Below are 26,659 nucleotides of genomic sequence, written 5' to 3'. Positions count from 1 at the left end.
AGTCAGCATGGAATAAAACAAAAACAAAAACAAAAAGACGATCGAAACGTTGCTAATGGTCATTTCTGGTTCCTTTCAACCTCTGCGCGAACCTTTACGGTTTCCCCGCCAACAAAAATCACGGTAATTTGTTCATGTCGAGCGTCAGTTCTGAGTTCAGGCGATTCGCTGTCTCTTTCTGCAAATAGGCCGATAGCCTTTGCCAACCGATATATCAGTCGTACCGTACAGTCATACAACCAACGCCTTTGTAAATGTGGCCGCGTAGTAATGAGGCACACTACATAATGAAGAATTCACGCAGAAACTCCTCTGGGAGTTGTCTAAGAGTGCGTAAGGATTGGGCCACTTGCTCGTCTCCACGCAACCCGGTGCCATTATCAATGTTTTGAAACTTGATTCGGCCAGTATAAACCCTCATGAACCCTCATCGGTCATTATCAATCTTTTTGAACATGATCCAACCTTTATGAACTCTTATTGCTCCTTATCAGCTTGGATGTCCAGCGAAACTGTTGCAAAACGACCAATACAATTGCTGAGGAGGGTATGCAATGCTTTTTTGATGGCTGGGATGCTTGTTTTGAGCTTGTTCTTTATTGAAATGCATGCTGTTCTGTGTGTTGTATGAGCGATTTCAATGAAATTGTGCACTGTTCGCTTCAATTGGCTGAGCGCTTGCAGCCTCTGCCTTAAGTAGGTATGAGCTATTGCATTTTTTGTTGGCTTACGGGGTATGATCGATTGTTTAACGGCGTATGAGCCATTCCATTCATCTTACGTGACGGACGGACAAAGTTTTCGTTGGCTAGGAGTAGAAAGGCTCACTCTTTTAATATGGTGCATGTGTGGCTGCTGTGAACACGATCGCGAATCGAATCAGACCGTGGTGTGAGAAGATCCTCAAGATGTTTACAGATGCCGTCATTGCGATAACTTGACTGTTTAATTTTTTTATGGAGCCAAGGTCGGCGAATGCCTCAGCGGGTGCAATGTTTGACGGCTCAGGCGAAAGCAAATTGCACCTACCAAGAAAACACAAGTTCTGTGACTATACCACTTCACAAAAGTGACGACTACGACGCAGCATTATTCGGACAGCGACTCTGGAGCATTCATCTTTCCTCTAGGTATTGTGCATGAATAGACCTTCAGGCCCTTCTGTTAACGGGTCTGATGACCGCCCGGTCCGATAACACTTCCGCTCGATAGGAAGAGACCGTGGATGATACATACAGCTCCTCCCGCATGCTGCACAGCAGTTCATCACTGGTACAGAATACGACGCTGCGGTTGTCCAAGCGCCGTTCCATACCAGACATCGCAACGGGCTCAACGGACGCTCTCTTCCATCAGTCTGACAAACTTCGAGATGCCAGCATCTAGTCGCGGAGTGGCTTAAACGTTCCGCAGCCTCGCTTCGATGCTGCCAATTACAAACACAGCAATAAAATACCCCGTAACAGCACCTCTCCTCCTCTCTCCTCCCTTATGCGATGCCCCCTCTCCACCTTGTGTCGTGCGCGCCATCTCGCCGAGGCAGGTGCGAGCACCGTCTGCAGCGACAGAGAGGGGCCTCACTTTTACTTACCGGGCGGAAGAGGGGCCCCAACTGCTCTTGAGCCGATCACCCCGCAGTGGAAAAACAAAAACGAAATGCAAGAAAAAAAAATAAGCAGGCCAAGCAAGAAAAATTTGAGGTGGTGGAAATGGAGGGATGCCATGCCTGCGCTGCGGCCACCGGATACACGCTACGCCCTCGGCCGACTGCGGCGGCTGCTTCTGCCGTTGCCCCCATAGAGGGGGCGACGCACCTGCTCCACTTGGTGCTTCCGAGCAACGTTAAATGCCGTCCATGATATTCCACCACTTGGAGCGGAGGAGGTCGGTTGGCTTTTAGGCTTAACGCTGCCGCTGCTAGCTCTGGCTGTTTTTTTTTTTTTTTTTGTTGTTGTTGTAGCTGTGCGAGGCTGCAGCGGGCAGCGAATAATAGGCGTCCCTTCTCACAACAGGGACTCGCGTGCTTCCTTTGTCTTTCGTCAAGAAAGCGCGCAGGCTACGCTCACCGAGTCTCGTTTCTGCCTTGCCCGAGCACGGCACGTCGGATACGTTCATTTTAGAACGTCGTCAACCATCGTGAGAGGCCCGGGCTGGGATGTCTGATCATCTAACTCTAAATCAATTTTTTTGTACCTCTTCGACCGTTGTTGATAGTCAGTGCACAGCGAGTAGCTTGAAATATGTTTCAATAATGCCAAATGTGTTGCGCAAGAACGCTGCGACAGGGCTCTTGGTTAGACGATGATTGTAATTGCCGAACATTCAGTTTGACTATCAACATCACCGCGCGCTTTATTTAAGAGTGGATTGGGGAGAAAGGCCTCTTCAAACGACATCTAATTACTCTTGTCCTTCTTGAAGGTACTTGGCCCTTAGCCCTAGCTTGGTCGGGGTTTGCCCAAATCAACAAGCCTTCGTTTCGACGCGACAAAGATGCGATGGGCGCCAAGATAGTCCAACATAAACATTTACGAAGACCAATATTGGCTTGGGATCGGAATCAGCAGAGACTATTATTGATGAGCCTTGTTCCAGCGCACTTGACGGCAAAAATCAGTGTACACAATCGAACGGCAGTCCTGCTGAACACTGGATCATGTTCGCAGGGTTCTCTGATAATCGGTGTGTTTTCATTAACGAAAAAAAAAAAATAGGGAGGAGGGGAGGAGCGGGGGTGCAGCGATTATTGAGTATGAGGGAAAGCAACACGGTTATTAAGTAATCCCAATAACAGACTTGAGTTCTTTTCCGACCAGAGGCTGAGCGATAATAGCTCCAGTAACTCCTAATGTCTTTAGCTGCGAGAATTTCGCCATCTGGGAAAATTGCGTCTTAACTGCTTTGTATTTGGTACTCCGCTTTACGCACTAGAACAACAAATTCAGGTACGAGACTATATGGTACAGTCATGCAAATTGTCGTTGTGTTGCCTTAAAGATTGATGTACTCCTTAGTTAAAGCTGAAAAATATCACCCGGTCGTTAGGCGTTCTTATAATAGCGTGTCATTACCTTAACACCCTAGTTGAAGATGCCTTTAAGGGTAGTAGTCTCAACCATGGTACTCATAACGGATATGGCTTTTTCATACTGGCATTTACTGGAACTGCTACAGTGTAACATCATTGGCGTGTAAGTCAGCTTGCATATTTGTACGAGCTTGTTTGTCAGTGCGTAGGTGTGCGAGTGAAGAGTACGTCATAGGGAAAAAAAAAACAGAGAACGAGGGAGAAATGCTTGAGAAATGTCTCTTGAGAAGCGGACTTGATTAATTTCGTGGTAGCCCTAGGTGACGAAATCCCATAGTTATTGGCTGACGAATTATATACGCATTCCCGAAAAAATGTTTATTTTTCCTTCTTTCTCTTTCTTTCTTTCTTTCTTTTTGGTTACGCGCTACACAACGCACCTTATGGCTTGCTCACGTATAGCATACAAACTGTGCAAGAATATACCAAAGTCTTGAACCAAGATACTTTCTTTATATCACCTGACGTAGTAGCGAGCACCTCGCAAATTGAAAATACACGAAAAGCCCAGTGGACTTCACTACTGTGTATTTAGGCCCAATAAAAAAATGTGTTGTCAATAACAGCTTTCTCTGTCGGCGCTCTCCTGACGCGATTACGTTGTTACAAAACCGCGCCCGCGAGCCTTGAAGATAAGGGCTAGCTCACAAACGACCACTCAAGGCATTGCCTTCCGGGCGAAACCGTGAATTTTCTGTCGAAAGTGCATGCATCTTCGTAGCCGAACTCGTGTCTGTAAAAGCGCCAAGGGCTTAAAAAACATTGCCTGTCGATCGGTTACCGCCGAAGAAGCGCTAGGCCGACGAGCCTTCGCAACACACGCGTTTTGGCTGCTCGCGTAATGCGTGAGCCGTAATTTTTCGTCAGTGTACACGCGAAAGCACTTTCTCTGGCCAAAGCCTATAGCTGCTCTAAATTAATGTCCAGACAAGTACACCGACAGGATTGGGAGGCGGAGCTTTCACGACGCTCGTAAGTCTTACGCTTCCTTCTTTTCTTTGCCTTACTTCATTGAGTTGCGGAATGGCGGTTTCACTATTTGCTTTTTTTTTTTTTCGATCATTGCACCGAACTCCACGAGTGCGGAGAGTATTTAATATAACCTGCTGGAGCGGCCAGAATCAAGCGGTGATTAGTGCTTGTTTCATCCTCGGCATTGGCACATAATCTCCCGAACACGAGTGGGGGAGGGAGTCGAAAGGGAAAGGGAGAAGAGAGTAGATGAAGTAACCGCGTGCACAAACCAACAGTATGCAATGGTAGCACGCAGCGCAGTGAAAGTTTTATGTAGGCCGTAGACCTCAGGAATTTCAGCAACGTAGCCGTATAGCCTTACGCACGGGGTTGGCTACCCAACTTTTTCATCGTCAGATCGGTCCTTAGACAACGGTGTCATCAAGTTATGCATTGGCGCTCAACCTGGATACGAAAATAATAAACAAGAAAATAGATAGATAGATAGATAGATAGATAGATAGATAGATAGATAGATAGATAGATAGATAGATAGATAGATAGATAGATAGATAGATAGATAGATAGATAGATAGATAGATAGATAGATAGATAGAGAGCGACGTAAACAGAGAGCGACGTAACGGCCCTCTTTTGCCTGGAGGTTTCTACATCCGATGTCCTGTCCGCTCGGGGCTACATAACCGTAAGCAAGTCAATAATTTTTTTTTTCTTCCGCCCTCTGATCCTGCGTTCTATATCTCAAATCACGGTGATGGAAAATTATATTTTCAGACGAACCACCGCCAGTATTCGTTCACGTCTGCAGCGGCTTAAAGATACCAGCTTTGTCATGCCCCCAAACAAGAAAAATAATTACAAAGTCGAAGGTGATTAGTTCTCAACTGGACGACAATGCAGTCACAATTAATTCACTTCGCGTGTTCGAGCGCGTCGTCTGCGGCGCAACCAACCGCGTAGTTCGTTGACACTTGTCCTGCATTGCTTTCTTTTTTTCTCTTTACGCGAAATGATATTCATACTTCCGGAATCATTAACATCTCTTGCGCTACAAATATCTGAAATTCTCTGCTCTAAAATGATCTATATAGTGCGATCTTCCAATAAACGGCGAAGCCCGCCCGCAACGAACGCTGCCCGTACCAGAACTATTATCCCATTCCCGATAACGAGTCCTTTTATCGCTCATCGCTGCACTCGTTTGCCAAAATATCAGTTAGCACCTTGATTGCTAGTAATGTCGCAAGATGAACTACTTATTGCTGGGCCAGTTGGTTCATACTTCTTGCGATGGAAAAGACGCGAAGCCATGTGAAGAACGCACCAGACTGCCAAGAGCGTCTCTCGCTATAACTTGTGGCGTAGTGGGACAGGTCTAGTTAACCACCCGGCCACTCCTTCCACCACCCTCTTTCGCCCTCGTACCTATCTTTCTCTCTCTCTCACACACACGTACAGGAGGAACATAAAGAACGGGAGCCATGAGGAAGACTAGAATGACAAAGACGACAGGCCATCCGACGGAGCCTCGCTTGCTTCTCTTGCTGCGCTCCGGTGGCAGAGACTAAAGTGACGCTGTAGCGATCAGCCCGGCGGGTATCGAGTGGCCGCCCGTTGAACCTGTAATTAATGAACCGAGCGGCGGCACTCTTCAGATAGCCGCGGCGTGTTCGCAGGGTGCAGCGAGCAGTGAGGCCAGCTTACGCGCTGGGAACCGGCGCCATTTCGGCGTCGTCGGCGTCGGCCTTGCGGCCCCGGTGGTGGTGCTCTACAGCGGCGCGCATCGTCGTTGGGCGTGGCGGTCAAGGGAAGGATGAGCGCTGAAGGTCTCTCTCTCCTTCCGCCCTCGGGGCATACCCATGCCTGCGCGGTGATTGCACACCTATCTCTCGCGCTATCCGGCGGCATGCATGTGCGCCGACGCGCCGGAAGAAGTAGAAAAGCGTGAACATAGCCCCCCTCCCCAACCCCTCCCCCCGACGGGGGGCCTCAGCTGTAGTACGCTCCTCCGGCCTCCCAAGCGTTAGGCTGCTATTCTTCATCCCTTCGTGATGTACCCTTCGAGCTACACACAGATCGCCCTTGTTCCGATTCAACTTTACGAACTCCCCGGGAAATACTTTCCCCGCGCAATTTTGCGTACAAAAAGACTAGAAGTGGACAAACAACGACGCCTGCGATCGCTCTCTAGGTCTGTTCTGAGACGATCCCACTCGGAGAGAAAGTGCGTTGTCCTAATATAAAGTGAGACGAAAATATTTGATGTCAGAGCTCCGTCGCCCAAAGGTCAGTCCTATGATAGCCATTCTACATTTTCCGGCGCTGCATGCAACTGTCGTAAGAGTTGGACATCAGTTTCACGCATGACGAAGGCACCAGTGTAACACGTAAAACACTTAATTTTAAAGAGGGTGATTTTAATCTGCCACGTTCAGGTTAAACCGGTGTGTGTCCCCACTGACTAGCCTGAACAACTGAGCAACGTTACTGAACTGACAGATGTAGATGAGCGGAACGCCGACTTGTGCAGTCCAGAGAGTCAATGCAGCTAAGGATCCTTCCGGGATGACTCGTCACCCGAATGAAACTGACTGTGCTTGCGGCAACACTGTCCACTCATTGGGTCATTCAGAACGATTCGATATTGAACTATAGGGTAACTTCATTACTCTGTCATAGAATGAGAAGGTATTGCGTGTACGAAAAACGGACTGGCGAGGACTGAAACACAAGCATGTTACAGTATGAGAAGGCCTCATTACTACCCTTGTCTTTTTATTCTTTCTTTTTTTTTCCCAACTTTGCGCACACTTTTAGCAACTCAAATTTGCTGGCGTATCTGCAACAGTATCTGCAACGCGCGCCCTAGCAACTCTCTCTCTCTCTCTCTCTCTGGATCCTCCTCTCTTTAGCGCAAGCACAACAGCGCATCCTCTGAGGCAGCGCGCAACGGTTCAATGCTTTGATGGGGGGGAAGGTGAAGGCACGCCGAAAACGCTCCCATTGTGAAAGGCGCACGCCGGCGATTTCGCGCCCGTCGACCTCCAGTGCAGCGCGCGAACAGACAGATACGCGTGCGCCGTTGCCATCCGACATTCACCTCCCTTCACCGCGATGGCTGAGCAGGGATCGCCAACAGAAAAAAAGTGATGACCGCACCGGCGCACATCGTGTATGCGTCTGTCTCCCGCTGGCGATATGGATGTTAGGCGCATACCGAGTCAACGACCGGCCGCAGGCGGTATATACACGGGTTAGGCAAGCACGCGATGCGCGTTTGTACGACTTGCGCACGCGGTGCGTTTGGTTCTAACCAACTGCCTAACGGACGAGAGGCGGCGATGGAAGCTGCGAGCACAACGGAAGTTACCACGATGTGGCGGCGACCGTGCGGTCAGAAGTGCAGCCCCGCAGCTCTGCAGCATCTTGAATGCTACTGCGTCACCCGTGCAGGTCGTATCGAATACACGAGAACGTGTGGGACTTTGATCGCATACTATTATCTTACGTATAAGAGGATATGAAAGTAATAGGGGGCACGGTATTGATGCGGAAGCATCAAATTACCCACAGAGCGAAAAGGCCGGCGCTTCTAGCAGCGAAACGGCACCGAAATTTCCAATGGGTGCGACGCCACGTCACGAGCGTGCCTCGACAGAGCAGGGCGGGTGAAACGGCACAGCTACTGCAGGACATTAGCGCGCCAGGTGTGGCGTGAAGGGAGAGGGCATCGCCGCGACTAAAGTATGCGACGTGCCTCTCTCTCAACCCCACTGGGCTTAGCTGCTGCGCGCGCCTGCCGGCCTCGGTGGCCGCTCCCGCTTCCTCGGTCTCTCGTCGCGCAGGACGTCGGTGGCATGCTGAGTTGGCACCGCATGCTGCTGCTGCTGCTGCTGCTTGCTGGCTGGGGCAGCACTTACCGCTACGACGTCTGAAGCATCTACAGCGTAGGCTGCCACAACCTCGGCTAACGTGGCCGTCCACATCAGTACACCGCAGACGAAGTAAGGGAGTGGAAGAACGCAGCAAAACGAGCGATGAGGCAGGCGTGAACGCAGTGCGTGAAAATAAATTCACTTGAGTTCTCAACAATGACATTCAAATGATCCCGGTGTACAGCCAACATGCTAATGTCGAAACTGTAAAAATTAATAATATTAATAATAATAACATGCACCAATTTAATCACGACACTTGATAACTTACCCCGCAGCAGAACTCGAAAACGTTACTCACAGCCTAAAACTGGAAGGGCCGCTCAACGGCATTCAACTACGCATTAATGCTTTCGCATTCGCGACTCATAAGAAGTGCTTAGGGGTCGTCGAATGATTTTTTTAGGAGCGTCTATAAAATTGCGCCAGTGGCTCGTCAAATATGTTACAATTATTTGAACAATAATCAGTTTTTCAGAAAAAGAAGACTTATATAGCCGACTGCCGGTTTAATGATTTCAGTGGAAGGGAGTTTCAGAGGAGACTAGGAGCGTTGCACCTATCACATGGCAACACGCCACTTCTGGCAGAGAGAGAAAGAGATAGATAGATAGATAGAGAGAGAGAGAGAGAAAATACCAAATACAAATATTGCCATGCGTGTGATCAAACTACCCGCACTGCACGGTCGGCGACGCCACGTATGCGCGAAGTATACACTCGGTTTCACTAACTTAAGTCCCCGTAGAGATGCACTTGGTTGCGATAGAACGCCCTCTGCCCCTTTTCAGCAAAAACTGCGCCGGTGCCACAGCGGTTTAGATGGCATGCATTATAACGTTCTCGGAGAATCGTGACCGCGCGCGCGGACTGCTTCGTTCAGGGCGATGCTTCCGGCGTCGTGTGACGCGTGCCTTGTACGCGGAAGCAATATGTCTGGAGCCATCGCGCATGGTCTGTGAAAACAGAGAAGAGAAAAAGAAAAGGCGAAACGGGCGTTGGGAAAGGGATGGTAGGAAAGCTTGCACATCCTCGTGTCAGTGTGGCTCAATGTGTTCAAGCGTTCGCTTGAAATTCAGAGAGAAAACATTCGGGAAGAAAGCGTCACAGTATCGAAGTAACCTGTGCGGCAACGGACCATGCTTCTTCTACGCTTTCGCGCTCGAAAAATTCTACGCGGATTGATTGCAATGAGCGTCAAAACCGCCCTTTTTACTGGCGTGCATAATCTGCAACGAAGGCAGTGGAATGTTTGGAAATCAGAGCTCAAGCAAAGATTGACATGGAAGTTCGGCAGAACGAAGTAAGCTTCGTAGCCATCGGTGGGAGCTTCCAACGGAAAACCAACTTGCCTACATCGCGAACAGGCACTGGAGGACGATCGTTAATTTCCTAGGCGGATCTCTCTCTCTCTCTCTCCCTCTCTCTCTCTCTCTCTCTCTCTAGCATCGACTTCCTTATATGCCATTCTTTCTTTAGGAGATATCAAGCTAGGAAGCCGCTAACCCACAGCCGAATTCGCCTGTACTCCTCACGTAAGGTATCTGCTATATCCGTTCAATTGCCCGAAGACCAAACCAGTTCTGGCGCGCGATCGTCGCCTTATTTCTCTCGTCGTTTTATGCAGAGCATTGGAAGAGAGGAGGAGGTCTCGGACACCCGACGTCCTTGAAGTCGCGGCCAAGCATGACAGATCGCTGATGCCTCTCTCGCGGCGCGGATTCGTGCTGGACGCGAGCGAGGGGAATGCACTTCTCTGCCTGCGTAGCTGCAAGTGCGGCTCGCATCTGTGCTTGCTAGCCCACTCCTAGAAGCGTGCAGCATTACGACGGCTATAGGACTTGCGCCAGCGAACATGCGTCGAAGTTCCGAATCTCTTTCCGCGTGAGAACGGTTCACGATCGGTCCGTGGTGCCATTTCTTCCGAGTGACTTTTCTATATTGTAAATGTTTGGCACGGCCGCTCGATTGTTCACTAAACGTGACAACGTGATCTGTATGCCAGATATTAGCCACCACCCTTAAGTTTCCAAGGCGCTTGCAGTTATGACAGCGTATATTTCGGTCAGGACTTACGCCCGAACTGCTATGTCACTCGTGACGGCCTGCGGGGCCGCCTCGTATACATAAATGTGCGTCTCACGCCGAAGTATGCATTGAAAAACTTAATTTCTTTCATTAACCGGTTGCTGTGGTGAGAGTGAGATAGACAGTTCCTCGGCTACGCAATAGTATTTCGTTCTACAGCGAGATATAAATAAATAAAATATTATTTTATGATTTAATAAAGAAAGTGAGAATAAACGTAATCCAAATCAGAGTAAGGATGCCACGACAACGAATTAAATCAGCCTCAATTTATTTTTCCACGCCACTACACAAATGCGGGATAATTTGTAGCATCCATTCACAGTTGCCTCTGTATATAATTTCATACATCGCATATATTTGGATGGATTTCTACGTACTTATCCCACCACTTCTCCTTCCTTCCATCTATCTCCCGTTCCTGCTGGCCGCTGCCCAAATGTCAGCCTCAAGGTTATGGAGCTGCGGTGTTTTCATCAGCTCTTTCTTTCGGCCCGTTACTTTCTTTCCTCTCCAATAAACAAAACGCGCGCATGCGTGGTTTCTCTCACCAGGTGCTCTTCTCGTGCTGCGCTGTTATTGCGCTATAATGAAGGCTGAAACGCGTGTGACAGGGCATTCCACACGGCACACGTTTGAGCTGGGAATACGGCGCCGTCATCACGCGTCCTATGAGATGGACGCGGCGACGCCAAGCAAAGTTATGCCGAAAGCACGTCACAAGTACGCTTGGTGCGAACGTACTTGTGCCGACATGCGCCGACAGCTTTGCCAATTCGGACCTTCCACGCTGCATAGTTTTAATGGATGTAAAAAACCCGCCTCCCCCAGCTCTTCCGTGGCGGACGGCGAACCACCCGTCGTGTCGGTCGGTACACTCAGCGCGTCGTGTGGCTTCTTTTTTCTTCCTCCTCCTAAACACGTTGCCACTGCGATGGTCCTCCTTTCCGCGCTTTCCTCCGCCAACTTGTGCTTTTTCGGGCTCGTTAGGTGCTCGCTTCGTCGCTGAACCTCGTCCAGAGTAGCTACGTCCCTCGTTCTCGACTTGCGGTCGTCTGCCGCTTCACCGGTGCGCTAGACCGGAACCGGGGTATCTTTTTTTTTTTTTTGTCCTTATGGCGCCTCCGTGGACATGTAGAACGGACTTGAAGTCTTTCTTGGAGCGGAGTTGGCGCACCGCTACACTCACATCTGTGCCAAGTTATGGGGAGGGGGGGGTGCATAGGCTGTAGCCACGGGAACGGTTCTATATTATTAAAGCACATATACTATATCAAGGCAAAGCACGCTAAAATTTGTTTTTTACTCCATGGAATCGAATTTATTATAACAAATTTTATGACCCGTGAGCTAGGCTGGCAAGGCGGCAATGAAACAACGAATGGTGCGGTCTTTATTTTTTCCAAGATTGAATAGCCGGTTCTCACGTGATATTCAGCGCCATAAAGCGAGATAGCCGAAAAGAACGAAAGCACTCATCCAGCCAGCTGCGAATAATGCGACATTGGAGAACCACGGAGTAACGCGGTCAAGGGGATGCCACGTGTTGGCCAGACAGTTTGTGACATACTTCCATTGTAATGCGGCCGCGAGTTGCGAGAAAGTAAACATTGATCGGAGAGGCGGCACCGGTGGAATGTCGGCAGCATGCGCCGCCTCTCGCTGTCACGTGCACTTTGCAAACAGCCGCCTCACAGTCGTGCCCCACCGCCAACTGTCCATCGCCCTGCAAATGAAATTTGAGCAATGAACTATAAGCGCTCTTACGCTATTGTAGGACAGGTGGAGAGGTAAAATAGGTGGTCCCCTCTATATATGCCTACTGAATCGTTCTGTATACATTCTAATATTTCCATGTGTCTTCGGTGCGATTCTTATGGAAATCACACTGAATTTATGTGGACTCCTTATATATTTCGTGAGAATTATAGGGAAAGCATTGGAGTTGTTCTAATGGCATCCGGAACGTTTGTGTAGGGAAGGAGATCTAGCCACTCTATAGCCTGTCACTGTGCAGTGGGTCGTGGAGAGGGGTGAGAAGTTATCGTAATGAACGATGAGTAAGGTATAAGACGATGTGTGCCCATTCCTTCCTTTAGCGACCCTCATAAAGCTGAGCATGCAGTCCCGTGGTATGCATAAGGCTCTTCTTGCTTGCCTCATGCCATTATTATTACTATTATTATTATTATTATTATTATTATTATTATTATTATTTATTTATTTATTTATTTATTTATTTATTTATTTATTTATTTATTTATTTGCATCGCCTCTGAAAGTGGGCGGTGACAAATAGTCACTTAACCTGCTTCACTTATATAGGTATGCAATACGTGCTTTTCATTCCTGCATGTCTCTGTACATCTCCTTAATCTTTTTTTTTTCTCTTCTTCATAACTTCTATGTCTGCCTTGTACCGCCACCTAAGGCTGTAACGGTTCCGGTCATACTAATCTCTCCCCGCTTTTTTTCCCCCCAATACTCTAAACGCCTCTTGCTTATCTCGACTGCCGACCGGTTGGTGCTTCCGTCAGCTTTAAGTCTGAGTGCTTCTGGAAGGTGCAGGTTACCTACGGGTCTCACTGGGTGTCATGGGACGAGAATATGCAGCGCCCTCCCACCGGCTGCCGAGTGAGCAGAGACGTTGTTGCAAACGGTAATCACCGTGAAAACGCGCAGGCGAGGACATGTAAATCTGCCACCTTGCGAGAAAGACAAGAGGGGAAGTAGGCTGTCTGGGTTTGGGAAACCATGCTGCACTCAAAGCAAAGCCTGTGCACAAGTGGTAAAGAACAGCGGCTTCTTCGAGCACGCGCGCATCACTTATGCAACGTCGGCGTGTACTGGAAAACCGCGTCGATTAGATAGCCGTCAAATCGTGTTCCGCCATATGGATAGCCTGTGAGAAACGTAACGACCGCCGGCGACCACAGCCGGATCGTCTTGTCATGTTACTTTAGGGCACCGAGTTGATCGGGCTGTGGTTATTCACCTCACGCGTGAACATTGTTGTCGGGCCTAGAATATGGCGCCATTCCAGTAAGTCCAACTACAACAACAGCAAACTGTTCGTAGGAGGCAGCACAAATAAGAGCTGAGAAAGTTACAATTATGGAGTGCGCAAGGCTGGCACGAAATAGCTTTAAATTTATAACATGCGGTGAGGCAGTATAGCTATTTCAGCGCATGGTATCAAATGACTGCATGTCTGCTATAAGGACGACCTTCACGACAGCCAGTGTTTGCAGTGCTCACCACAGGGCTTTCAGGCTTCTAACACACACAGAGTTCAGAGTTTTAATCTTTAACCACCACTTACGCGAGTGAGTACAGATTGCGTCGATATGGTACGCAGCCTGCTACGTGCATCACCGCGGTGTCTTTATTTCACCGGTACTCATAGACGGCCACTCCAGGGTCGTCCCTCCAGCAGTGCTCCTTGCGATGGCTTGCAGGAGTAGGCATTTCCAGCATGCGCCTCCGGTGCTTCGCGCAGAGCGTCCATTTGGAGGCGGGTGCTTACGGCTCGCCAACTTCGACCCCGTCTTTAAGCACTGCAGCGAGACGGGCCAGGACATGCTGCACAGTCATAATGTCTCTGGCGTAAGCTGTGGACTACGAGTTTGTATTTTCCGTAGTACAGAAATATCCCTGCCTTCGTATCGTCTTCTTGAAGATATTGTTCTTTTCTTCTTTTTTCGAGAACCATGGAAACTTGCGAATTCGGTGGATCCGCCCCACGCTTTGTGTAGTGTTTCTGCGCCATAACGACGCGCTCTTTTGTCCTGGCCCGTTTGGGACTAAACGTTTACGCCGCCGACTCGTGGAATGGCTCGTGTGACAGTGAGCGCTTCGTGTCCAAAAGACGGGCAGTTAAGTTCTCAAGTGCTCCTCGCGCCAGTGCGGGTTTCCGGCCGCTTTCCTGGAAACAGGCTTCTCCACGATCTAACGACTTTGAGGCTTTTACGTGAGGAGCGAGAAGCGCGGCATAATGCTGTTCTCTCGAGTTTTCTTCAGTGCGACAATACAGTTCTATACTGGCAGCCAGTGCAAGACAATGTAGCGATGGCAACATTTCTTGCATTCATTTGCATTTCAACGATGTCCGTTTGGTGCAGTCGAACTACAATCGCGGGTCACACTTGGTAGTGGTAGCGGTTTCTGGTTTCATGATTACCTTTATTAAAGGTAATCATGTAACCAGAAATCTTGCAACATATACTCAATAAGTTAACTGAGGAAAGTCTCAAAGACATAAAGTATTATTGCGCTAGATTATTAAATAAAATTAGTGAACATTACAGGTGCTTGTTGTTTATAAGTTTTCAAGCAGTATAATATTATGGAAAAGACAAAATACTATATAAGTGGAGATAGGCATGCAGGTAGAATCATGGCGTTAATCTATTACAAATACAGAATACATTGCCGTTGTACTTCGACCCAAGTTGATTTTATTTCTCGCGTAGCCCCACCCCTTACAAGGATGATGACAACACCATAACATGTTCGCCTACTCGCTTCCATTTGCCTGGGCAGTTCGTAAAGCTTTTGTCGAGCTTTAAGCGCCAAATACTAAGGAAGCTGTTACCGTGGGAGAACTTAAACCACCCAAAGAGATGCATGAAACGTATTCAAAGGCTATAAATCAGGTTCAGGATACCAAATAGATTTCACGAGAGGTGCTCGCTTGTAAAATATTAAATTATTGTGTTTCATTCCAACTATAGGCCATTGATCATATAAGTAGTATAAGGCATTTGAAGCCATATAAACATGACGAAATTGATAAAATATCCTTTTGTCTGCTCTTATCTCTTGATCAAATCTATACTGTTCATCGGAGGCCTGTGTATGGCGCCTACGTCGACCACTGATGACAAGTGGCAATTCGCTGTGGTAAGAAGCGCTGGCGCAAACCCACGTAGCTTGCTCACCACGGCATCTCCCACGTCTGACTAGGTTAGGTAACGACTGTTGCGTTCAATTGTGATCAGGGGCTGATGGATTTGGCGCGAGCACGATGCCGCATCACAGGCAAGTGCACTGGCGGACCCCGTACCCGCGTAGCCGCGCACTATCGATTAAGTGCACGAACGCAAAAGCGCGCACACCTCGTGTGCACACGTTCCGCAATTCACTCCTGCCGCGAAGCGCACGCGCAGTCTCTCCCACGCTGCAGGCCTTCGAGCATCATCTGCGCGCGTTCTGCCCTGTGTTTAGCCGGAGTTCGTTCCACGCATCGCCGCGGTGCGGCCCCTGCATCGACGAACGACTTCGTGCGCTCCTCAATTCGCCGTGGCGGCTGATGGGGCAGGGGCGTCTGACCTTTCGCTTATTTGTTGTTTTTTTCTTTTGCCTTCCTGTTCGACAGTGCGTCGTTCGTGGTCTGTTCTCAGCCGCCGCGCGCTACATGCACTGTGATGCGCTTGTACTGTGAATACGTCACCAGTAGTTTTAAATTGTCCCTTTCATTCGTTGCGAGCGTGCCTGAAAAGAGGACCTCAACGTGGGAATCATGGACATTTTCTGGCTAAGGTAGATTCAGTTTCCGGATGCTCGAAAACGTATTCTGAGAAGATAGCACCGGAACCAACAATGGTTCACTTGTCCGTTAAGTGTTGTGGTTTGAAAAAAAATCGCGTGAGTCACCCTGTCAGGGTAGGCGATAACCATACCACTGCTGCAGGCTATTTCTTTCTTTCTTTCTTTCTTTCTTTCTTTCTTTCTTTCTTTCTTTCTTTCTTTCTTTCTTTCTAGGGACTGTCCACGGGTCATGGGCCACGGTACGAGTTCCGAATGCTGAAGTTCGGGAGGTGAACTAATGGCGGGCATGCTGCCCCTGGCTGCGCGTGATGTCCCCGCGGCAGCAAATAAAGCATTGATGACCACTTATTGTACCACTATCCTCGATTTTATATACAAAGACGCTCAATGTCCAACGCGGTCCAGTACATCTCAGAGACGATCGTCCCCTATCCGTGCAGACACATAGGAGAGCACCGTCCCGACCGTTCATCGGCCTAAAAGGCAATGAAGGCTTATTTGTGCATTCGGAAGACAATTGGCTTGTCCGAGGGTTTTTGTCTGCGTAATGCTGTCGACACGCATTCGCAAGTTCACCGTTTCTTTCCTACCCCTTTCTCTATTTCTCATCTTTCCCTACACCCAGCGTAACGTAGCCGAGCAGACGCTTTGCTGGTTAACATCCGTGCTTTCGCTATTAATATTCCCTATTTTACTTCTCTCTAGCCCCATTAGGCACCGTGAATGCTTTCGCAAAATGTTATCACCATTGATCTAGAACACTTACCGAACCTCGCCTTCAAGTTCTTGGTGACAAGGAAGCACGATGGACATGCGCCGAAGACTGCTTAAAGCGTGTGCCCATTGAAATAAGCAGGTCAGGACTTAAAGCTGTCGTTCTGATGGGGTGTTCGCTACGACTATACAGGAAAGAAAGATATGAATCGCCAGAGTTGCATAAATCCGCATCGACATGAGTACAGCAATATAAGGGGCAGGAGTAAGTTGTTATTCAGCGGTCCGCGAAATGCACGAAAAAAAGATGAATAAGATGGCGCCGGTAGATTGCAATATGTTGCTTGTCACGCCTCCTTATCTGATAACTATCAGCTCGCCTGTTAACCAGTTTTATTAGCTCGACATACAATCATTAAGAAACGTACTGGGGCGTATTGATAAAGCCGGTGAAACGCCGTCGACTGGCCGCCTTCTTTAAAACATAATCGAGGCCGCTCGTGATTCGTTTTGTGACGTCAGGGGCAATAACTACTTCATGAGCCGACATCTCAATCTGGCTAGAAAGGCTGCCCTAATGCCGGAGCCTGATTGCAGACCGGAGTGGTGTGATTAATGAACCGCTCTTGCCCTGTAGGACGCACGAATTGTGTACCGAAGGCCAAATTTGCCGAATAACAGCTAAAGAAAAAAGAAAAAGACAACACGAGCATTCGAACGCAGCTGCTGTGTGGGTACTTGACTACAATGGGCGGAGTAGCTCGTTCTTAATAACGATTTCTTAATGTACTCTTTGTCAGCTTTACTCCAATTAATACGACGATGCATTGTTTTCTACTGGAACTGGTCCTGAACATAGTGTTCCCGGTAGGCATTATGCATCGCCTACTTTTTTATTTCTTTCGGCGTTTGGTAGCTATATCACGCGGCTTCAATCATAGCTGTTGTAGCCGGTATAACGTTTTGACCACACAGCCACCGCACAGGATACCCGTGCAAGAATAGCCCTATCGCTGTGAAATCGGTGCACACCTACTTGGCCGCACACTTCACTACTGTCGATCACGCGCCAACTTATTCAGAGGCGAGATGCTGGTTACGAAGAAAAAGAAAGCGTTACGGGTACGACAGTAGAGAATTAAAAAAAACGAAGAGAAAAGCAAGAGAGAAAAAACACGCTTGAATATAAACACACTGCACTCTTAGGCGCACTGACCTCGCAGCATTTTCTATCGACGCAGAATTCACGGCGTTTCTCACGCCCTAGGCTCGGAGGGTTCTCGAGCAGCCGATATCCCCCGGCCCCAAACCTCCGGCAGGAGTCGTGAGTTGCGATAACAGCGCCCCCCTTCCAACAATGGCGGCACCGTTGTTGCGCATGCGGAGCGGCGCCGTGACTGGCAGTGTGTGCACAAGGCTTCGCACAGCACGGAGTGTGCAGCCCTGCAGGAACGTGACAACTTTTGCTCCCGAACGTGCGCGCGTTATGCATCGATTGGTCCTCGAGCCCTCGCGGCGTGAAAAAACAACAACACCGGCAGCAGCGCTCGCGAGAACGCAATGCCGCGAGCTTATGTTGCAAACGCTCTTCCCGCAGTGTTTGGGAAAGGAACGAATTTGCACGCGAATCAGGGCGGCGCTATACGGGTTCTTTGCGATAACGGTCTCTGCGTGCGCGCGTTTGTGCTCGCTGAGGGGGCGCAATCTGTGAGCTATCGGATCTCACGCCTCGGGGTGGCGAGCGGGGAAGGGCACGAAAGGAGTTACGTGTGCCCACGATGCGAAATACCTACGTGCTGCCGTTCACTGTTCTCGATCTCGATCACCGAAGCTAGGCGCTATCTTCAGGGCTTCAAGCACGTTTTTCCGTTTTGTCGAAAAGTACCGGGTTGGATGTAAAGAGGATGCAGATTGTAAAAGTGCAGTCGGTAAGGGCTGACAATCAGTATGGGCTGTGAACAAAAAATAAGGAGGTAAGTGGTAGGATGCCTGCGCTTATAAGGGTGTTGTGATGCTGAAGAACAAACATAGAACGCGAGCCCAGTTAAGAACTTTAATCTCGCCTAAAGGGGTATACTTTTTTTTTTTTCTTCAACAAGCCAAAACTTAGTGTAAGAAGATGAGATGCTTTTGGGCATTTGCGTTCATTTCTTACGGCTTGCGTGAAAAAAATGTTAAGCATCTCTCGAAAAGCGTCTCTCGAAGGTCTTCTATACGGTTTCGCACTGAGCGTCGGTCATTCTTTCACGAGTGAGCGTCTCGTAGAATCGCCCTATAGAAACCGACACGTGAAGCTATTCCTCCAAGCCATATTTGCCCATCCATGCACTTTCCCGTTCAGATGGCCGATTTTCCCGTTCGTGCAGTCGAGACCAACGCTTGCCACGACGCATACGTCTGGTCGTGAATTCCCAAAACTATTGTAATTTACAAATGGCATGCAAGAACGGATTGCCATTCAGTCGTGATGTGGCTAAAAGTGGTGCACAGGGGAAAAAGGAATAGTAGATTTTAAAGTATGTTTTAAGAACACCAATATGTAAAAGCTTATGTTAAGTATCCGTCGCCTACAATACGAAAGTCTCAGATAAACATAGAAATCTGGGAAACTAGATGGGAAAACGGCGCCGCGGTAGCTCAGTTAGTAAAGAGCATCGCACGCGTAATGCGAAGACGTAGGTTCGTGCCCCACCTGCGGCCAGTTGTTTCTGCATCCACTTTTATTACCATTAATTTATCATTTCTTTAATTCAACTAGCAAGTACAAGGAATTTCCCCCATGGTGTCCTTCGTGTCATTGTCTGTTGGCTCATTATGATATCAGTACTACGGAAGATATATACCTCATGTTGGCATATGCTGTTATGTAGTTACGTGACGAGTTATGTAATTATGTGTACTTGCGTTGGTCATTTCCGAAACTGTGAACTTACGAGCGTGTTACCGGAGAATTCCAAATAACTTGACTTGATTAAGGAACTGCCACGCACGTTTTTGTGTGTTCTTGTATTATCTTCTCTGGCTTCCTGTATGACTATAGCTGGCTGGTTGGTTACGATGTTTATTACACGTGGCGCCTGCCTGGCAGTCTGGGCCGGTAATTGCTCCACCTACTCGTCTCTTTCGCTGTTCAGGTAGATCTTACCACATGTGCGTAAGTTATCTTTCACGTAGGTATGCGAGCAGAAGGCGTGAAATGTCCTTGCGAACTATGCTCGCCCTTTTCGGAAATATTATCTGCCGGCGCTTCAGCATCGAACGGAAAACATTACTTGACAGCGTGCAAATAAGATGATTTTCAAGCGCTGTGTGGCTTCCCAGACTCGCGTGTAGACTTGGTATGCGTTCATGCTGTACGCAGTGTATGCACTGTATGCAGTGTATGCAGCACTGTATGCAGAGTTTCTCGGCGCAAGAAATAAATACATACCGTATTGTATTGTACTACTGACATGGTTTATGTCAAACAGATCTTTCATACAAATAACGTTATGAATCCACACCTGCCAATAGGGAAGATCAGCGGTTTCTTCTGTGCTTAGGTTGACCCCATGTCGAAGTGACGAGGAAAAACAGGACGGTTAGAGCGAACACGCGAATGCGTACTTAGCACTGAATTATTTGGGAAACATGAAGCTGACCACGGGACTGCTTCTTCTCTGCCCGATCTCAACGTGAATGTGCACGTGTATGTTTTTTGTACAACCTGTCTTTTTCTCTTTACTTTTCTTTTTTAGCTGACCGTTGCGCTGTGTATCCGAGCCTAAACCACGCAGTTGATGTGTACTTAGCACAATTGTAGTGAGTGCGCTAATATGTAGCTTTCAGTTCATCCTGGACGATTCCCATGGTGATTCGATCCCTCCTAATTAAGCCAAGAGTAAGGCGGCACTTCCTTGCTGGTAGGTTCAGGAGACGTGCAGTCATGTAAGACATTTTGAACCTATCATTAAGAAATTTAACTGATTACCGACACCTCCTAATTTCTTAGAGCGGAAACCACTGCTGCAATAGAAAATTTTAAGTATTATTTACAAAGTTTGGATGTCGAATATCTACATTAAACTATTATCTGCCTCGATCTAATTCTCCTCCTTGTGCTCTTACTGTGGCGAACATGAGACAATGCAACACTTAATTCTTCCTGTCATGTCACCATTTTTCATTCTTAAGAAAACAAAGCTTAGATAGACAATTTCATGGTGCTAGATTTATTATAACAATTCATGATATCCTATATTTCGGAGCCTCATCTCTGGGACACTATCATACGGATCTTGGTTCAGCTGTTGTGAGATACATAACTGAATCAGGATGACTCCCTTGCTAAACTCTTATATTTTATCTGCCTTCGTTCTTACAGCTATTCAAAATGTTTAATAGTGCTTCTTCAGTCCTTCAAACTTTTTTATTAAGTCTCCCGATTCTTGGCCAATCATCCACAGTGGGTATGCGCCACTCGTAGAGATAGAGAGAGAGAGAAAGGCAAAGGAAAGACAGGGAGGTTAACCAGAGATTATCTCCGGTTGGCTACCCTGTACTGGGGGAGGGGAAAGGGGATGCAATAGGTGAGAAAGAAAGAAGGATAAAAAAGAAAGGAAAAAAACACCCCTAAGCACACACACGCACGTACACACGAACTATTTCTGTGGGCACTGTCACGCAGACCCGCCGTGGTTGCTCAGTGGCTATGGTGTTGGGCTACTGAGCACGAGGTCGCGGGATCGAATCCCGGCCACGGCGGCCGCATTTCGATGGGGGCCAAACGCGAAAACACCCGTGTGCTTAGATTTAGGTGCACGTTGAAGAACCCCAGGTGGTCGAAATTTCCGGAGTCCTCCACTACGGCGTGCCTCATAATCAGAAAGTGGTTTTGGCACGTAAAACCCTATAATTTAATTTTTTTTTAACTGTCACGCAGCCCGCAAAGGCATTCCTAGTCTTACGCAGTGTCACCGCACAGTCCTACGCCACACAGTGTACTACGCCACTCGTAGAGGTAAACGAACAGACCACTGCCACTCGTAGAGGTAAACAAACAGACCACTGCCCTACGTAACTGCTGAAGCCGCAGACACACTTGCGTGGTTGCTCTAGAATCTAGATCAATCAACGCACATGCTGCAAGCTCCCAACTCAAAGTCGCAGCTGCGCGCGAACAATGGCATGATACGAGCGGAAACTAATTTCATCTTGCCAGCCTGTGGCGCGCATAGCTTGGCGAGTTCTCAGGATTCCCCGCAAATGCCAGCCTAGTCGGTGAACGTGTCTGGCTGCGCCAAAGTTTAGTTGTCCTTCTTATTTCAGCTTTAAAGAGTGCTGGCGCGCGCCCACCCGATCCGACCCGACCCAGCGGGGCAAGAGCGTTCCGGAAAGGGGGAACCGCAGTCCCGACTTTCGTGACCGCCCCCAGGACTGGACGTGAGGGCGTGCCCGCCCACCAGGCTTTTCCCTGGAACTGACTTCTACCCGCTCCGTCTCCCTGTGCATGTGCTTGACTCATAGTAGGCGCAGGAGCCGAAGTACCGATGCTCACTGCCGGGCGTTCCTACCGGCGTTCACGCATGCCCGTCGTGTTACCACTGCGGCCGCTGCGGTTCTGTTCGGAGACCTGAGCGGTCGCTGCGGCGAGCTCCGTAGAATGCCGGTGAATGCAGCCGGGGAACAGCGGGCATAGCGTAAGACATGTACGATCAGTGCCGTGCACGGAAGAAACAGCTCTAATCGCGGTTGACGGGACCTGCAGGAAGAATGGGCAGTGGTCTACAGAAACTGATGCGAGCGCTACCTCGTCGTCTCGTGGCTTAATTTACTGAACAAGTGGCCTATTTCTGGATGGCCGAAGCAACGCCACCGACTACGTCTTGCTCATCTCTCTCTATCTTTCCCTTTCTCTTTGAAACACACACACACACAAGCACACGCACACGCACGCACCACGTATCACGAACTAACGCCATCTCACGAACTAATGCTACGCAAAAAAATTACTTGACAACATTCCCCTGCCTAGGCAACTTCCCACCACAAGCCCTCCTTTCGTTTAAATGTGGAACGGCATTCCTTGCACGCATGACTGCTGATCTTGATGACGTGAGTTGCTGCGCTCGACCTGATCTGCATCAGTTGCCCTATAAACAGTTGTACCCAACCGCTCTTTCCATTATAGCGTATCGTTTTCCCTTACGGCACCGCAAACGAAGAGCGAATTAGGAGCTCCAGAAATGAAAACGTTCCCTAAGGGCGGCAGGCGCATATCGCAGAAACTCGATTTAAAGACTGCGTATTCCCGTAATGTAGGAGCAGTAGCGCTAAGATTTGTGCCGTGAAAATTGGTGCGAAAGACAAAGTTCCTCCGTGCTGCCTCTATAGCGACGCCATGCTTTAATACGCCCCAAGGCCCGTCCTAGTTGCTTGGCTCTTGGCGGCTTCTCAGACGGCTAATTAGAGGAAAGCCGATATAATGAGGCTGATCGCATTTCTCACGCTTTGAGAGAAAAGTCAGGAGGGTTTCGCACAGGCTCTAGGGTCTTCGACTAGTGGAAACTGCTTCCTATACGAGAAGCTAGCAGCCTAGCTTTCTCAGGTGAATAATTACTTCCCAAACAGTGTAAGGTATACATTATGAAAGGTAACTTAGTGCCAATATTACTAAAATTCACGTCAGCATTTTCATTAGAAGTTACGATATGAAAAAAGAAATGTAGAGGAGAGTACCAGTATATCTGTCCATTCTCTATTTCATGCTAGAGCTACTTTTTATCTTGTTTGAGCTCTTTAAGAACAGCGGGCTGCTCGTCTACGTACGCGTTAGTTTTAGGTCCTTATATTTGCTTGGAGTTTCAAGGAGGGTTGCCTTTGACCATTTATTACAACCTCGACGGAAGGTATACATATGTTCTCGCGAGAAAATCCCCTGAGAAGAAAAAGAATATTGCTAAGGGCAGTGGTAAAACTGTACCGAGGGCACCCATCAGTTTTGCCGAATTGGAGAGCCGAGACGTTTAGTGGCCGAATGCACGGAGGGCAATTATTGAATAATAATAATAATAATAATAATAATAATAATAATAATAATAATAATAATAATAATAATAATAATAATAATAATAATAAATAATAATAATAATATTTTCCACCTTGAATGGAAATACAATATGTTGATCCATAAAAGCAATTATTCAATAAAGAAAATGTTCCTACGTGAGCTAACACAAAGAAAGAGGAAGATTTAAGGAAGCGGAAGAAGGAGCTGACCAAGACACACTAACAATTTACTACCATATGGGACAAATGGAAATGGCGATAAGTGGGTACGCATAGAGAGAGAGAGAGAGAGAGACCAGGAGACTAGCCAGTGTAGACAGGTTGGCTACCCCTTGCTGAAGCAGAAGGGTAAATGGAATAAAATATGATAGAAAGAGACACAAGCAAAAAAAAATTACGTCTATACACGATTGCAATGTGACGCGCGACATCTCTTAAAAGCTGTCACTACGTCCACTTTTCCTCAAAAAACACGACAACGCGTTCAGCGCCTTCTGTGCCGAGGGCTCTCTTGATCTGTGTCCGAGAATTCTGGTTTCCAACAAAAGCCGATCGTCCAACATGTCTAACGCGGTTGAAAGGTGGTATCTCTTAGGCGCATTGAAATGAGGACAATTACAGAGAGGACGCGCAATTATCTCCTCACAGCCACAGTCATTGCATGTGCTGTTGTCGGCCATACCGAGGCGAAATGAATAGGCGTTTCTGAAGGCCAAGTAGAGCCACCGGTGGCACAGAAGCGTTTCTTCAGCTCGCGCAATCCCTGGCAAAAGACGGAGCCGTAGATGTGGATCCAAACTGTGGAGACGAGTGTTTGCGAATTCCGTCTAGTTCCACTGTGCCAAGTTCGCGCGCTAGCGAGCGCAGCCTTATAGCAGCGTCGGTTCGCGACAGTGCTATTGTTATGCAGCAGATATCACCATGTGAAGATCTGTCGCCCTCATCCGCATGATCATTGCCATAGATGCGGCAATGACCGGGTATCCATCGATATGCGATGTTCTGTCCTTTGCCGATTGCATGGTGATGTTGTAGTCTTACGTCCGCGACTTCATTAGTCCCGGGATGAAGCGGTGACACGAGACCCTAGAGAGCTGCCTTGGAGTCAGGGACGACGGGCCATTCCTGTGACGGTTCTTGAATGATAAACTCCAGAGCAGCATGGAGGGTAGCGAGTTCTGCAGCCGTCGATGACGTCAAGTCAGATGTCTTGAATTTGATGGTGATGGATGTCGCACTGCCGAAATGGCCGAACTGCACCTGCTGAGCTTTCAGAGGAAAGCGAAACGTCCGTGCAGACGTGAATGCACCCACTGTTTGTCATGCGAGAATAGTAAGTAGTGTGGTAATAGTGGTAAACAATGGTGTAGCAGTAGTGTAGATAAGGAAAGATAACGACAAGGAAAAATAACTGCGCGCACACGCGACGTCTAATAGTAGGGTAATAGTCGGTCACTGAAACATGTGGTCTTCAGGAGCTGCTGGAACGCTCAGTGTTCTTGATGTGGCGGTGAGTACATCAAAGTTTAGTAGATTTTTGCGTACGAAATCTATATCTAGCGCAGCGTATTTAAGCTGGCACGGCGAAAGAAGCGTGGGGCTTAGTTGTGTCACGATGAAGGAGGAATTGCACTTGACGGATTTCTCGAGACCGAAACTGGTCGCACGTATGGTTTCGTAAGCCATTCGAGTGAGAAAGTAGTATTGAAGCTGGACAGTATCTGTCCAGCAATAGTGATATCACTCGCCTCTGCTCGTTCTGGTCGGTATGCGTTAAAGGGACACTACAAAACAACACTAAGTTTGTTTAAAATATTAAGCGGGTTGAGTATTCTTTTAAATCTCGCTAATTTCACTCCTTGGCCTTAATTATTGATAAGTAATTAGGAAAATTAAGAGAAAGCTCTCTTGTTTCTTGACTTTCTCGCAAGAACCGCAGTACCTGCACGTCAGTGAAAAGCCACGGATTTTCTTCTTCACGTTCCTGTTTATTCAAGACAAGTTATACACAGGAAATTGCTTTCGGTGACAAAGCGTCTTCTCCCTATACCAGAATGGGGCTCTTCTTACACCAACACGATCAAAATTAAGTGGGCCGTTTTGGCACAGGAAAATCACAAGAACCTTGCTATCCCTGAGCTTTGGTTTCTTGGGAACCAACATAGTAGACCCGGCTATGCACTGTGAAAATACCCCGATGTCATGGTCTCATTAAAGTTAAAGTGGCCTTTTACCTAAACAGTAGAGTAATTCACTAGTACAGCTCAACTTCTTATTACTTGGTAGCGTAGTCTTAAAGGTGTGTTTTAAATATGTGCCTTGTGGACACTGGATAAATACACGCGCCGTTTAAGTAGACACGGGAAAGCAGCTCGCACTCCCTCAAGCAGAACCCGGACGCCGCCCTGGCTAAGCGACGCTTCCTTGTTTGCGTTTTGTGCACGCCGCGGGTGTATTCCTCGTGACAGCCGTTGACATTTGTGTGCTGGCCGCTCGAGAGATCGGCCCACCATATATTTTCCGCGCGACCGTAACGGCAAGCGACGCCTTTGCCGGGACAGCCGAAGGCGACGCCGGGTTGTAGTACCATACGCAGCAGGTGCTGTCGTTCGTCTTTCCCGCCAGCTTTTGTTGTGCGGGCCTCGTCCGGTGAACGTGTCTCGTGAGAGCGGTATGAGAGAGAGAGAGAAATACAGCGTGGTTTTCTTTTATTTCTTTCTTTGCTTTCCTCTTTATGACCTGGACCCTTTCGGTCCCACCCGTTGAAGCGATACCGCGGTAAGCGATGGCCCAGAAGGAAGCCAGGGGAGGACTAGGAGTACCACGACAAGGCTTCGGAGCGCGACCGCTTGTCAGCTCTAACTGCATCCGCCTTCGTTTGTTCATTCCCGTGTTTTAGCTGCCTTCGTTCTTTCAAAAGGTTTGCGCGTTCCAGAAGGACGCCTTTGTTCCTGAGGCCCATAATTCCAAGCAAACTGCTCTTACGTGACACGTTCGAATGATTCGCAAACGTTGGATTCTACGTCACAGCATCGTGTCTTCTGATAATCGGTACCTGATTTTGATCTGAGACTCGTTATGCTCTTTTCTACAATTCTTTCAAGAGTCTCGCGACTTGCCTCTATGTTGCCCAACAACGCTGCTGTTATCAACAATCCATGTTGCTTCCACCATAGATTAGTGAAAAAGTATCTAAGAGGCGTAACACCCAGCAATGTGTAGAAGAGTAAGGATCTGTGAATTGAAAGCTCTCTCGCACACT

The 26,659-nt window shown here is 48.2% G+C and overlaps 1 protein-coding gene across 1 annotated transcript in view; it reads right to left on the bottom strand.

The window, feature by feature from the left end:
• Positions 1-26,659, bottom strand: part of dgo (ankyrin repeat domain containing protein 6 diego) — a 177,472-nt gene that overhangs the window by 101,804 nt on the left and 49,009 nt on the right. The window lies entirely within an intron of this gene.

This window comes from Dermacentor andersoni, chromosome 6 (genome assembly GCF_023375885.2).
Source record: "Dermacentor andersoni chromosome 6, qqDerAnde1_hic_scaffold, whole genome shotgun sequence".
Taxonomy (NCBI): Eukaryota; Metazoa; Arthropoda; class Arachnida; order Ixodida; family Ixodidae; genus Dermacentor; species Dermacentor andersoni.
The sequence above is the reverse complement of the archived record's forward strand: the minus strand, read 5'-3'. Positions and strand labels throughout refer to the sequence as shown.